This window comes from Zonotrichia albicollis, chromosome 15, assembly GCF_047830755.1.
Source record: "Zonotrichia albicollis isolate bZonAlb1 chromosome 15, bZonAlb1.hap1, whole genome shotgun sequence".
Lineage (NCBI taxonomy): Eukaryota > Metazoa > Chordata > Aves > Passeriformes > Passerellidae > Zonotrichia > Zonotrichia albicollis.
This window is the reverse complement of record NC_133833.1, coordinates 5286351-5301421: the sequence shown is the minus strand read 5'-3', so window position 1 is coordinate 5301421 and position 15071 is coordinate 5286351.

Below are 15071 nucleotides of genomic sequence, written 5' to 3'. Positions count from 1 at the left end.
ATAGGGAAACTCTGTGTAGGTGTTGATGAATGTGTGAAGGAGCCATGCTCTGGGATTGGGATGGGGGGACCCTGGTCCCCACCTGCAGCTGGTGCTCCTGATGCTGCATCTCATGCTGCAGTGCCATCCTCCCCTCTAACACTTGGGCATAAACTCAGTGCAAATAATTAGCAATAAATCAGATTTTCCTTGCACAGACCCCCCTGATGGTGCTCTTTGTCACCGCCCCTGCACACAGTAGCTGATGGAGCCATTTCCCACCCTCTGCAGGGTTAGGACCTCTCTGTCCCAGCAGGGCAGGGAGCAGGAGGCTGGCAGGGCTCAAGCTTTCCCCCAAAGATGAATGGCTGCCAGTTTTCTTAATCCAGCCACTTTGGAAAAATTGTTTGTTCTCATCCTGTTTGAAACAGCTTCAAAGTGGCTCCAGTCTAGACTGTGCCAAGATAAATTACAAACCTAAAGCACTGATATAAACCATAGGGGAAGCAGTCATTTGCTCTAATGTAATTAAAACAAGATATCATAATGTATGTAAGTATGTATATGTGCAGGCAGGCTCTCCTGGCACGGAAGGAGCAGGATGCTGCCAGGCCATCCCCAGCAGAGACTGGGCCATCCCTCCTGGGCTGGGGGCTTTGTCCCTTTAAGGGGTGGTTGAGCAGGGAGACCACTCCTCCAACACCTGGCAGCCAATCAGCTGTGACAGGCACCTGTGACATCACTGCAGCTGCTATAAAAGGTAAGGGACTGAGCTTTGCTGGGTGGTGGTTGGACATTGTAGTTGGTCATGGTCCTGGTTCATGGTCATATTTCATGATCCCAGTTCTTGGGTTCATGGTGGTTGATCACACCCATGATCCCAGTTCATGGTGGGATCATGATCACATCCATGATCCCAGGTCTTGGTGGTTGGTCACATCCATGACCCTGATCCATGGTGGTTGATCACATCCATGATCCCAGTTCATGGTGGTTGATCACATCCATGATGCTGGTTCATGGTGGTTGATCACATCCATGATCCCAGTTCATGGTGGTTGGTCACATCCATGATGCTGGTTCATAGTGGTTGGTTGTATCCTCATGGTGGTTGGTTGTATCCATGATCCCAGTCCATGGTGGTTGGTCACATCCACGATCCTGGTTCATGGTGGTTGATTGTATCCATGATCCCAGTTCATGGTGGGATCATGATCACGTCCATGATCCTGGCCCATGGTGGTTAGTTGTATCCATGATCCCAGTTCATGGTGATTAGTAATCTCCATGAACCCAATTCTTGGTGGTTGCTGTACCCATGATTCCAGTTCATGGTGGTTGATCACATCCATGATCCCAGTTCATGGTGGTTGGTTGTATCCATGATCCTGCAGTGCAGTTGTTGGTCATGCCCATGATCCTGGCATCGTGGTTGATGCCCATACGTGGGGCTGGTGTGCGATGTCATTGCTGGAAGCAAAGTGGAGCGCTCTGGAGAGGTGGCACCAGGACAAGGGAGGCCCAGACCATGGTCATGGGAGGAAGGGAATGGCAGAAGGGCTGCCCTGATGGAGGAGATGAGGCAGGGAATTGGATCTTCCAGCATCAGCATGCCTTTTGTCAAAGGGTATCTGATGGGAACTTTCCTCCAAACCTCCCATGGTTCCAGCTGAGGAAAAGGGCTTTTATTCCACAAAATATAGAGAGAAATAAACACTTCTTCCTTCATCTGGAATAGGTCTAATTTGTAATGAACTAGATCAAATGATATGCAATTGTTCCACTTCAATTAAATGCAACTGGAGTGAAGTAGGTGGGGATTCCCTTGCTCCTTAAGTCTCCTCTTATTGCTGAAATGAGGAAGGAGGAGAAAAAGGAAATACAAAGAACAAGCTCTGAAATTTGGGAGAAAGAAAAGTAAATAAAATTGTGATAGAAATTCAAATTCTGAGTAATTTTGTTGACAAATAAAAGAATCCTTGATAAATAAGGATTATATAAATTTAAGAGACTTTAAAAAACTTAAAGATTTATTTTTCACCATGACTTGGGATACAAAGATCAATGAAAGTTAATCCTATGATAAGAGGCAATTACCAGCTAGCTCAACTGTGTGTCATTTTGTTTTAATAGCACGATGACACTTGTAATTTGAGATACCTATATGTACAGTTGGAATTTAATAAGTGTGTGAACATATGTGTATGCAGACATGCCCAAGGTGCGGGGGCAGCGCGGGAGGGCTGGGGCAGCACCGCGGGATGCTCGGTGCGATCCCTGATGGATGCGATGCGCCTGGAGTTTCGGCTGGGGCCACAAGAGGTCTCACGGATTTCATCGGGACCGTGGGAGGAATAAAACCCCGGGTTGTGCGAGCAGGGAGGAATAAAACCCCGGTTAATGCCAGCGGGATGTCATGTAACGCTCATGGAGCCGCTCAAGTACAGGTGGAGTGTGGTTGTGTCTTACTTTCCCCGGGAACAGCCCAAAATCTCCCTCCTGACATCCCAAAAGCCTGTCCCCAAAGCTACTTTATGCCTGTGAAATGTTGCCTGTGAACAGCAATTGTCTCTCATCATTGCTGGCAAATCCCTCGGAGCACATTTCCATGGGAAGGTTTGGGAGCCTGCAGGCACAGAGAGGACACGGAGCAGGGCCCTGTCTGGGGCTGAGCTGCTGCTTTCCCCTTTTTGTGCCCATGGCAGTGCAGGGTACCCCGCTCCTTTCCCCCATCCCCTTTCCATCCCATTTTAGATCCGCGCAGGCAAAGCGCGGTCCCCCCGCCCGTGTCCCCACTCGCAGCGCCCACGAGGGCTCGGGGACCGCAGAAATGTCATCTGTGCGCTTTGAAGTGCCGGGCAGGGCAGTTGTTGTTGTTGTTTGCGAGCGCTTATCGCCGCGATGCTCCCGCCTGTCTGTGCGCCATGGCTCCGGCCGTGCGGCCCCGCTGCCAGGGCCCGCCGGGCTGCCAGCGCCGCCTGATAAGGATGATGGATGGGGATGAGGATGGCTCCACCACGGCCGGCTGGGAGCCAGAGCCGGCCCAGCGCTCCCTGAGCCTGCAGGAATGCGGGTCCGGGGGATGCTGAGCCCTCCACAGCCCCGGCAGTGGGTGCTGGTACCCCTTGTGTGCAGCCCCACATCGGGCAGGGTCCTGCAGGGCACATCCAGATCCACAGCCTGCTCCAGGGGCAGTGGGGAGATGCTCCCACCCTGCTCCATCACCTCCCAGGTCCCCTCCATGGGATGAGGGCGGTGGGTGGCTGTGGCAGGTGAAGGGGGCACTGCCACCATGGTGCCAGGGTGGCACCACATCTGTTGGCATGGGAGACCTGCAAGATGGTCTTCACTGCTGTGCCAGGAAGATGCTTTTGTTTGTATTTGGCTTCCTGGGTTGGCAGCAGGTCTGGGTGGGCTCTGATCCCTTTGGGAGGGTGGGCTCCAGCACTGAGGGTCTCTACCCTGGGTTTAGGGCATCCCAGCATTGAAATGATGCTTCATTTTCAATGCCATACCTTCACACCTGGTCTTCCCAGCCTCCAGGGAGGTTTTGCAGTGGTTTTCAGAGCTGAGCTGCTGCAGACACACCTGGAGCTGCTCTTTCCAAGGGCCAGCTCTTGTTCCTCACCCAAAGCAAGCCAAGGGAAACATTTTTGTGCAGCTACCACAAGGCCCATGTTGTGTGTTTTTTGCAATGGTGCTCTTGCCTCTCTCCCTTACCACAAGTCTCTTGGCCTACCTTTGACCCAAACCTCCCTCCCTTTTGTATTTCTTTTCTGTTCCCTTTCTCCCAGCCTGTGCCATGGAGGATTCAATGCCTCTGCTCTCTGCAGAGAGCAGCCAGCCCAAATCCTCTTCCCCTGGAAAGAGCCTGGATTTGGTTCCCTCTAACAGGCAGGATAATGAAGAGCCCAGAGCACAGAGATTGCCTCTAGTCCATTCCCCACAGCATCCCTCCCTGAGCCTGCCAAATGCAAACCTGGGATAAAATCCACTCCTTGCAGCCCCTCAGTCAGACAATGGAAAAATTGGATGCCTTTCCACACCAGCCTCATTACGAGGGTTTCTTAAATGGAAGTTGTGCTTGTAATTAAATAGCCATATCTTGGCTCCCCAAGACAGGAGGAAAAGGCAATTTGAAAATGTATTAAAACAGAAAGTTTGGCAGTTCTCCTGGATTCAGAACAATTCATGGATTTAAATTGTTCCATTTCAAAAATGTGTGCTTGCTTTCAGTGGAATTAAATAAAGATGTGCAGGATGGGGGGAAAGCAGTACTTTCCTGGATGCTTTTTCCTCTCTGGCCATGAAGGGAAGGGGTAACTCTGGGCTCTGAAAACCTCCTTGGTAGCCATGTGGGCTGCTCTGTGTGGCTGATGCATTGGCTGACTCAGCTGAGGAGTACAGGAAAGCAAAAATAATGCCAAATTTTCCAAAGTTTTCCTAATAATGCCAAATTTTCCAAAGTTTTTCAGCCTGGTTTCTGGTTTTTCTCTTACCACTGGCACTCCCTAACCTGCTCCTGCCACTGGTGGGACCAGCACCCCAGGCATGAGCTGCACTGTCTGGGGATGGACAGGCTCCTCTTCTCCAGCTGCTTTTTTTGTGGGGGGAAGCCACTTTAAAAATAATGGTCCCAAGGTTGCTAGCAAAGGACTCCTGAGGCATTTTTCACTCTTTGTTTTGGCCTGAAATGTTAGTAATAGCATCATTATGCAAGTTTCCACATCTACAGGGGGAAACTCATGGGATATTTGAGAACACATCAAAATCTAACACCTCTTTTACTCCAAGAAAATATAAAAAACATCCTGTATTTCTCTTTAGACAGCATCTCTTGTGCTGGCAAGGTTTAACTCAGTGATAGCAGCCAAAGCTCCTCACTTGACTGGTAGCTATTGAGGAGGAATGGGAAGCTCCAGAAGAAAGAAACCCCTTTGCAGAGCACATGCACACCTTTTGCTGCTTGTGCATTTAAGAGTGACTTATTTTAAGCCCCAAACAGAACAATCCTGTCCCTGCTCCCCCTGGCATCACTTGTGTGTGTGTGTGTCAGCTGGGAGCTGAACGGGAGGTGAACTGTGAGATGACTTATCCGGGCAGCAGGGAAGATGCAGGAATAGCTTGAACCCAGCCCAAATCCTGAGCTCTGTGGGCTTGACATAAGCATTTAAGCCTTTGGTTGGGATCTGGTGATAGAAGAGGGCTGCAAAGCACATTTCTTTTGTGGTTAAAGGTCCTTTTGCCAGTCCATAAATCCAGAGGGAGGTCTGTTTATTCTGTTTACTGCAGTTACCTAAGCTGTGAGCCTGTGTGTAAATCATGGCAAGCTGTGATTTAGGGGGGAGCTGCTCCCCCTGTGGCGTGTGCACCGTGTCCCTGCCCAGACCCACACACAGCACAGGGATCTTCCAGAAGCTGGGAGATAAGAGCAATAAAAGCCACAGCTCTCTCCAGCACCACTGCATTTGCTGTGGCACAATCACACATTGCTGCAAACTGCTGGCAACAGGGGCCTGAGCCCAAGTGATGCTTTTCCTTTCCCTGTTTTAAGGGAGCAGCAGGCATTTCCCAGATGCAATGTCCCATTTCCACCCCATCACCCCAGGGGTGTCTGAGAGCTGCTATCTGATGGGGCTTGGCCAGGTGAGGGGGTGGCCAGGCTGATAACCCCTCCTGAGTGCCCAGCACAGGCAGCTGCTCTTGCAGCCTTCCTCACCTGAGAGGTGCTGACTCCCCGGAGCCAAAATCGGCTGCCTGATAAGGGAATGACTCCCAGATAATGGTGCCAGCTCCTCCACATGAGCCTCTCAGACCCTGGGGGGAATTGTCTGTGTTGTCTGTCTGTAGAGCAAGAGGAGAGGAGCGTTTGGGCAACTGAAAGGGGGAAAAATCACCTTTGAAGCTCCAGGCTTGGCACACTGGGCTTGGACACAGAACAGAGGTGATGCAAAGCTGGACTGCCACAAGGGAGGAAAGTGACCCCAATCCAGGGGCTCCCCACTTTCCACAGCCTGGGCTCCATCCTCCAGAGCCCCTTCAGCCCTCTCTCCACCTCCTCCCACCCAGCTCCATTAGGCAGCCCCAGGATTCCCTTGGCCTTCTCCTCTAGGACGCCGCTGCCAGTTTTGATGCAAACCATTGCTCTCTCCCAGCTGCCCCCATTTCCAGGCTGGAGCAGCACAGGGGGATCAGCCCAGGTCCTTGCTGTTTAGTCTACCCATCAGATTGGTGACAAGCAGTCTAGCAGCTGGCAGAAAGCACTTTTCTAATTGCTCAGAGCTGTTTGTCCGGTGGATCTTTCTTAAAATCCTACAGCAGGGGGAAGGGGAGGATGATTGGCAGGGGGGTGGGCGAAAAATGTTATTTTCCCAACATTAAAATCTGGGCAGCTGGAAAGCTGCTGACCTCAAATGAGAGGAATCTGGGGTGTTGTTCACTGGGAACAGTAAAGTCAAGAAGCACAGTATCCTTCAGGCTGGATGGCTCACTCCAGCTCTGGGTTGGAGAATCCTTGGCTGAAAAGCTGGACAGGCAGCATGTGGTTTTGGGTGTCCAGATGTTCATGCAGATGTGGTGAGGGTCTGAGGCCCCCTCAGCCTGGAGCATGTGGGCATCTTGGTCCCTCCAGTTCCAGATGTGATGCAGGGGAACATCCTGGCTCAACTTCAACCTCAGCCCCTCAGTTTGAAGGGCTGAGGAGCCTCATTTGGCTTCAGCTCATGTGTGCACTCGTGTATGTGGGCAAAGCAAGTGACCTGGGGTGGTGCTCAGGGCATTGGGGTCCCTGCTTTGAACACAGATCAAAATGAACCCCCAAGAGCTCTGGGCTCCAGCTCAGGGAGGGATGCAGATGCTCAGGGGAGGCAGTGCAGCAGCAGGAATGACAAAGTGGATAGCCCAACCTGACCAAAGAGATGGGCTTTGTTTTCTCTAGAAAGCTGGAAATGGAGAGGGACATGATAAAATCTCCCAGGACCCCTGAGACAACAGTGATCAATTGATCTCAGGGTCTGCTGAAGTTGGGACAAAATGCAATCAACTTAATTGGCCATGAGAGAGCTCAGAGGTCAGATATTAAGACAAATGATTCAGTCACTGTAGGACAGCCAAGTCTGGGCCAGGTTATGTCATGGGCGTTTTAAAACCGAGCTGGACAAGGCTGTGCAGGGCAGGCAGGTGCAGGTCTGGGGCTCAGAAGGGCTTTAATTCCCTGAGCTTGGTGCTCAGGCAGGGGGCACACTGTGGCATTGTGCACCAAGGACATCCTTGTCCTGCCTGCCTGGCTGTCCCCATTCCAGCAGCTGTGTCTCCTTTGACCCAAACCATTCATCCCTCTGTCACAGCACAGCCTGGATCACCCAATGTCCCCTCAGCATCTCCTGCTCTGCAGTGGGACAGAGCCCTGTGACATCTCCCCAAGCCCTCCCTCCCTCTCTGGAGGTGGCATTTCTAAGCCCAGGAGAACAAAGCTCGGCAGCATTCAGACACTCACAAGCTATTTTATGGGAATTTTCAAGCTTTTCTCAAAGCCTTGTTTTGGGCTGGTGCCTTTTAGCACTTTAAAGGGAAAAATTATGTGGAAGCTGAGGCTTATTAAAATCCAAAACTCGACCACTCCTGCAAAAACAACCCTGCTTGTTCTAGGCTGGCTTTTATGGCTGCCTGTGCGTGATGAAAGCTGGCTGGGGCTAGGGCAGAGTGCTGTGGCCACTGCCTATCCCAAACCGCATGTTCGCGGGTGTGCTCCTGATTTGTTGGAGCGCTCCCACTTCGGAAATGTTTCCTTCAAACAGAGAGGGTGGGGAGCGGTGCTCGTTCGGGGTTTCGTGGCTCTTTTCATGTTACTTTAGATCTCTGGTTAAATCAGCAGAATTAATCAAGATTAATCTAAAGGAAAGCGCTTTCCTCCCCTCTCGCAGGCTGCGGGGAGCACACGCACTCCACAGGAGCTTCCAAACACTGCACCGCCCCAGCTCCGCATCCCTTCGGCCGGTGCCTGCAGTCTGCTGGTGACTAAGGGGGTTTATCTGCAGGGCTTTGCAATCAAAGGGCTGCGATAGGCAGGGAAGGATTAACCCCAGAAGGGGAGGAAAATCCCTCGCCGCCTCCTGCTCCATACATCAAACGCAGCGGCCGCGCGGCTCATGCGAGCGCAGCCCCGCCGTTAATCACGGGCAGCCCTTGAGACCCCTGGAGTGGGACGAGACCTGAGATCCGGATCCTCCCGGACACTCCATGCACCCCTCAGCCTGTTGGGGCTCCCACTCGTGCCCATCACCCTCCCCCGCGATGCTCTCTGAGTTCCCCCGCACCCGGAGCCCGTGGGGCTGGTTGGCAGCGCTGTGAGATGGGATGGTTCGCTCCATGGTCATGGCACAGCTCGGGAATCGGGTACCAGCTGTGCCAATCTGGCTGCCCAGCGCCCATCCTGCCTGGGCAGGGACAGGACGTGCTCTTTGCTGTGCAGGGAGGCGAGGGGACAGGCTTGCTGTGCAGGGAGGCGAGGGGACAGGCTTCCCTGGCACTGGAGCATGTCCCTGGCATCACAGGGCTTCCCCCCATTTAGTTCCCATCCCACGGGCTAATGCTTATCGATGATGGTGCTTTGGAAGCTTTTTGCACTTACCACCAGAGGCAGCAGGCTCAAACTCCACAATCCAGGATGATCATAAACTTCCTACCCGTGCTGTCCCTTGTGGCTCAAACTCCACAATCCAGGGTGGTCATAAACTTCCTACCCGTGCTGTCCCTTGTAGCTCAAACTCCACAATCCAGGATGATCATAAACTTCCTACCTGTGCTGTCCCTTGTAGCTCAAACTCCACAATCCAACGTGATCATAAATTTCCTACCCGTGCTGTCCCCGTTCCTCTCTGCATGTCCTGCCCTTCCCCTCCAGTGCCAGGTGCTGGATCACACCCAGTGCAGGCTGACAGCAGTGAGATGTTCCACCTGGGCAGTGCCAACATCCACAAGTGCCACACACTTTCCCCAGATGATGGATCACCACCAGGACTTCAGAGAAGAGAGATGGTCGCCCTGGGAGCTGGAGGAATGTTTCAGCTAGAGAGCACAGCTAATGCCGTGATGCCTTGCTGAACATATCCAAGAGCAGCTGTAACATCCTTCTGCCTGGTGAGTGGTCTCTGAGCAAGCAGAGTAGTTTGATATTAAGAGGAAAGATCAAGAGATTTTTAAGGGGAAAGATCCTCTTTTTGCAGTTGTAACAGTTTCATTAGAAAAGGAAATGACCCGTGGGAGGCAGCCAGGCATGGATGCTCCAGGTTGAACAGGTGTGATCCATGTTCCTGTCCTAAACCTTCAGTTTGGCAGGAAGCCCCCCATGAACCCTTTTGGCAGGCAGGAGGGGAGTACCCAGCCCAGCACATACAGGAGGATGTGTGCTGCCACCCTGGCACTGCCACCTGGGCGTGTTTTCAGGCAGCTGCTCAGGGCTGGCCGTACCCCTGGCGACCTGGTGAATGCCCTGCCTCACCTGGAACACGATCCTGCAGCTCATCCTTGCTGGCATGGCAGGGAGCAGAGTGCTGTGCTGGGCAGGATGGAGACAGCTCCCTGGCACAGCTGGCACAGGTAGGCTGGCAGCAACTGCATCCCTGCTCAGGGGGTGGTGGGGAGGCAGGATCCGCGGGGAGAGCTCTGCACAGCAGCACAGGGCAGTGCCAGGGTCTGGTGATGGGAACTGATGGCCAAGAGGGTTATCCCAGCCTGTCTGCAGCTTCCCACAGCGGAAAGAACTGAAAGGAGCAATGCGGGATGCCCGTGCTCACCGCGGCCGTCACCTGGGCAGCAGCATCCCCAGGGCGGGAGGCAGGAGGGCGGGATGGGCCTTCCCGAGCGGAGGAGCCGCAGTCCTCATGTGCCACCGCCTGGACACTCGGCGCACCGACTGCAGAGCTCCGACCCCGCCGCAGGAGCCACGGGTCCGGCTGCTGGCCCGGGGACAGCAGGGGTTCGGTGCTCCTGGGACTCGGCGGGACCCAAAGGGGCTCAGGGACAGGGCTCTGGACGAAGGGTGCAATGGGGTAACACAGCCCTGAGCGCATCCTCCCAGCTGGGCTCTCGCTGTTTGGGGAAATTTGCTCTCCCATCCCTGAGGAGTGCAAGGCACCGCAGGGAGCAGCAGGGTTTAGGAACTGTTGCCTTAGACTATCTCGGAACCTCTGGGCTTTTCCACCGCCCGTTTCTGCCAACCCATCCCTCCAGGGCGCAGCTATGTTCTGTGCAGAGCCAAAATTTGGGGAAAAGAGGGGAAGGAATTGGCTCTTACTGGTCCCGATAGCAGAGGACGCAGAAACAAAAAAATCACCTCTTTGGGGAACCCGTGGGGAATGGGATTTTATATAAACTCATTGCACAGGCGGTATTTGCGTGTCTCTGCACACACGGGCTCCTTCTCGCCCTGGCACCGGCTCTGCGAGCTCCGATCTTATCTCGGGGATGCCCCAGCCGGAGCCAGGGCGGATCAACCTCTGCTCTGCTGAGGACACCTGGAAACAAACACCCAGCGCGTTCCTGGGATGTATTTCTGGGATGAAGCCAGGCAGGAGGAGCCTTTCTGCCTTCCTGCCCCGGGCAGGATTTTCCAAGCAAATCCTTTGTTCCCGCAGGACAAATGTTTCCCTTTGGAAGGAGGGAAGGGCTGTTTGCCAGGGGTTTCGGAGGAAGGGATGAGCGGAGCGGAGCTCAGGGCTCCCCCGGGCCGGGCTGCGGGCGGCAGATGGCAGCAGAGCCGAGCGGGGCTGCGCTCCCGTCCCGGGGATCCTTCATCCCTGGGCATCCCCGATGCCGGGGCTCCCCTCATCCCCGGACATCCCGGGGCACCCTCATTCCCGGACATCCCTGATCCCGAGGCTCCCCTCATCCCCGATCCCGGGGTTCTCCTCATCCCCCGACATCCCCGATGAATACAATCTCTACGAGCGGATAAATGCTGATTTCCAAATTACATTGTGAGCCCTCAAGCAGCCATCCACAAAGAGTGCGTTAAAGCTCTACGCTACAAAAATATAAGAACTTTATGGCTCCCTCCCCATTAACAGGCTAATTGCTCTATATTTAAATAGGAGAATTAATGCTAGAACGAGTAACCAGGGTCGTCCCTCTACGACACAAGCTTACATCCATACATCATTAAAAAACCACCAATATACAACAAATCAAATAAGCAGAGTATTAAATATTTTGTTAACCCGACAGAGGAGCGTCCATTAAGAAAGATTAAAATCTGTAAAAACCCTCATTAAAACCCTCATCCTTGGCCATCCCCGATCTCGGGGCTCCCCTCATCCCTGGGCATTCCTGATCTCGGGGCTCCCCTCATCCCTGGGCATTCCCGATCCCGGGGCTCTCCTCATTCCCGGATATCCCCGATCTCAGGTTCATCCTGGAACGAGCCAGCATCACCATTTCCCTCCAAATTGCTTCCTTTCTGATTTTCCTAGCGGGACGAGGAACTTCTCTCCGGACCGGGCGGTGCCCTGGCTCCTCTCCCAGCAGGAAAGGGGAAACACGCAGGTTAATCCAAGCTGGATCTGTGATGCTCCCCATCCTCAACCACCCCAAAGCTCCCACCACGACCTCTGCAGGGCCCTGCTGAGCACAGCGACATTTCAAACATCTCTCTGCCTGCACCATGCCGGGGTCTCATCCCTCCAGAAAGGATAAACAATTCCCACTGCACGGATTTTCTAATGCCTCTCAAGAGAGAGCCCCAGGGAGGAGGGAGAGGAGGAAGCTCCTCTCACCTCCAAACACTCTCTAGGAAAACAACAGGGAAAAATGCACAGCACAAGGCTGTGGGAGCCACAAACAGGTTTTCAGTGGGTTTTCCATGGCACCTACCATCTGCTGGGAGCTCTGCCAGAGCCCACGGCACAGCAGGGCTGGCCAAGGCACCAACTACAGCTCTCCCCTGGCACCTGGCCCCAGGGCAGGGCTGGGAGGGGGCCAAGGACATCCCCCTTCACTCTTGGGGTGCTCTGAGGTGCCTGTTTACAGGCCCAGGTGGTTTTGTTGAGTCACAGGGCAGGGCTGGCAAGTGCCCAGAGCTGCACCATCAGCTGGATGGAGGCTTGGGGCTGTGCCATCCTCAAAGAAATAGTGGGGGGAAAAAACTGTAACCCCTGGCAGGGAGCTGGGAGTGTCCTCCCCAGACTGCCATGCTCCTCTAGCACCCTGCTTGGTCAAAAAAAAAAAAAAAAGGAAATAAATTAAAAACATTGAGAGAAAAAAAACCAGTCTGCTTTGAGAGCACAGAGCCCTGAGTGGTGGAGCAGCTCCTGCCAGGAGGGTGGGCACAGGAATGGGGTCAAGCTGCCCTCAGAGACAGGGTGTGAGCTGCAAAGCTGGAACCAGGTCCTGATTTAGAGCCATATGATTTTAGGAAGCCCAAGTCTGGCCACAGGGGAATATGAAACCTGCTGCAAGCAAGAAGAGAGTCTCTGAGCCTGTGAGTGCCTCTGAGCAGGACAGGAGGTGTCTGGGACCAGCTGGGGATGCTGGTAGTGGAGGATCTGCAACCTTGCGTGCTGATCCAATCCCAAATATCTCCCTGGATCTCCTCTCCCTGGAAGCAGGGATGGGGGAGCTGAGGCCCAGGCTGAGGAGAGGGCACGAGAATGGCACTGCCAGTTCCCAGAGGCCTGACCATGCAGGGCAGCCCTCACAGCTGCCCCAGCCCCTGCCATGGTGGGAAATGCCCCCTGCCAGGGCAGCCCCTCTCTGCCCTGCCAGCTCTGTCTCCTGGGGCACTGAGTTATCTCCAGCACTGTCATCCTGTGTCACCCCACCCAGCCTGGCTCTGCAGAGATGCAGTTAAGGGCTGGGGCTGCCCTCTCCTGATTACACACAGGGCTGCTGAAGCTTTTATCATGGGCAAAGCCCTGCTGGCTCACTCCATCCCTGTGGCCTCTCTGAGGGCCCAGAGCCTGGCTGTGCTATCTCCCCTCCTCATGTGAGCTGCACGCCTTGCAGCCTGCCTATCTGCAGAGCCCTGCAGAGCAGGACAGGCTCCCTGGCCCCTGCCCAAGGGAAAGTGCCATTTGCTGCTGCCTGGGGAACTGGTTCTCCCAGGGAAGGACGGATCCTGATTGCTCTGGAGCTGGCACTGCCACCCCCAAACAACAGCAGCTGCTCCTGGGACAGGTGCAGCCCAGGAGCTGCCTCCAAACCCTGTCCTGACCCGTGGAAGTGGGATGAATGGATAGGATTGCCCTCCAGCAGCCAGCAGACCTTCAGGAGGGACAAAAATGGTTATGCAGTGTGTTAGAAAAGGTTTAAATGTAAGTGTGTGCATTAGAAAAATTTCCAGGGGGTTTTCCTGGTCTTTGGGCTACTGTGGCAGTGTTCACAGGGGTCTTAGGATGAGGGAAGAGACGAGGATCTGACTCCATGTTTCAGAAGGCTCAATTTATTATTTTATGATATATATTATCTTAAAACTATACTAAAAGAATAGAAAAAAAGATTTCATCAGAAAGCTAGCTAAGAAAAAAAAAAAAACCAAAAGCTTGTGTCTCGGACAGACTGAGCCAGCTGACTGTGATTGGCCATTAATTAAAAACAACTCTATGAGACCAATCACAGATGCACCTGTTGCATTCCACAGCAGCAGATAACCATTGTTTACATTTTGTTCCTGAGGCTTCTCAGCTTCTCAGGAGGAAAAATTTTAAAGAAAATATTTTTCATAAAAGATGTCTGTGACAGGCTACAACACAACTGAGCAGGACACTGGAGGGGTGGCAGGAGAGCAGCTTCAGCAGGCAAAACATCCCAAACTTGGGGAAGCCCCATGGAATCACCTTCCACTCTCCTGTGCAAAGATAGTGCCTTCCCAAAGAGCAATTGCACTGCATCTGTCACTGGCCCCTGTTGGAAAGGGGACAAGATGGAAATGTTTGGTCTTCAGAGAGTGTGGGGAGGGAGGCTGGAGAGCCCTGGGAGGACAGGGCAGTGTTTGAGGACAGACAGACATCATGCCCAGCAGCAGCAGCAGCTCCGTGCCCCAGCCCTGGCCAGGATTATCGTGGCTGTAACACGGCCTGGACATGTGCAGAAAGGCAGGAGGTGCCTTAATGAGGCTTGCTAAAGTTAATTATTAAATTAACAGCTAAGACAGTACAGCTGCAGAGACAGCCAGGGCTGGCACAGGAACTGCAGTGCCACATGGAGCAGGATGGCTCGTGCCTGCTGGAGGGAGCGTTTGGGAAAAATCACCCCAGGAGCTGCTGGGAGGAGGAATGGGGCTGGGTTTGGAGGGGCAGGGAGGCAGAGATGTGTGTGCAGAGAGGGTTTTCCCTTCTCTGGTGTCCCTGTCCCACCAGGCAGGAGAAAAAGTCCAAAGCATCCACCAGTGTGGTTTTTGTGTCCTGCTGTCCTGGGGAGTCTCCTGGCCCACCAGCATCAACCATCCCTGGCTGCTCTCCAGGCTCCAGCTGCTGTCCTGCTCCAGGCTCTGGGCCACCATCACAGGCTCCTCCCTGCCCAGATAAACTGCAGGGATGTTTTGGTTTGGCACGAGCCTTGGTTTTGCATCTTTAGGAGAGGAATTACAAAATAATAAGATAAGGCTGTAGGCTGGAAGCAAGCTCAAAAAAAATCCCTTTTCAAGAGTACTGCTGGGCAGACTCACAGGGCAATCTTGCTTTAGGATATAAATTGCTGCAAAGGTTTCTGGAGAGCAGGAAAGACCACCTTGGGGTGATTTTGTGCTGACCTTGTGCTGGCTCTACTGAAACAAAGGCAAGACTTCACTGTGGGAACAGGAGCTTAAGTAACTTGCTGGAGTGGAGAGGGGCAATATGTGCTTTTCTCCTTGTTCTTTTTCTGGGGATTGAGAGGACCTGAAAGATGTCTCTCTCTGAAGAGGATAAACTCCTCTCTGGCTCCTGTTGTTTCCACTCTGAAGTCCTGGCCTTGCTTGCTGTCAGATGAAAACATGTTTAGGAACAAACAGTGTTAGCTGAAAAGCATGAAAATTGAACAGACTGAAACACAGGCGAGAAATGCTGGCTCTGACTGCACATGGCTTCACTTTGCATTTATTTTGCTCATGATTGAACTTC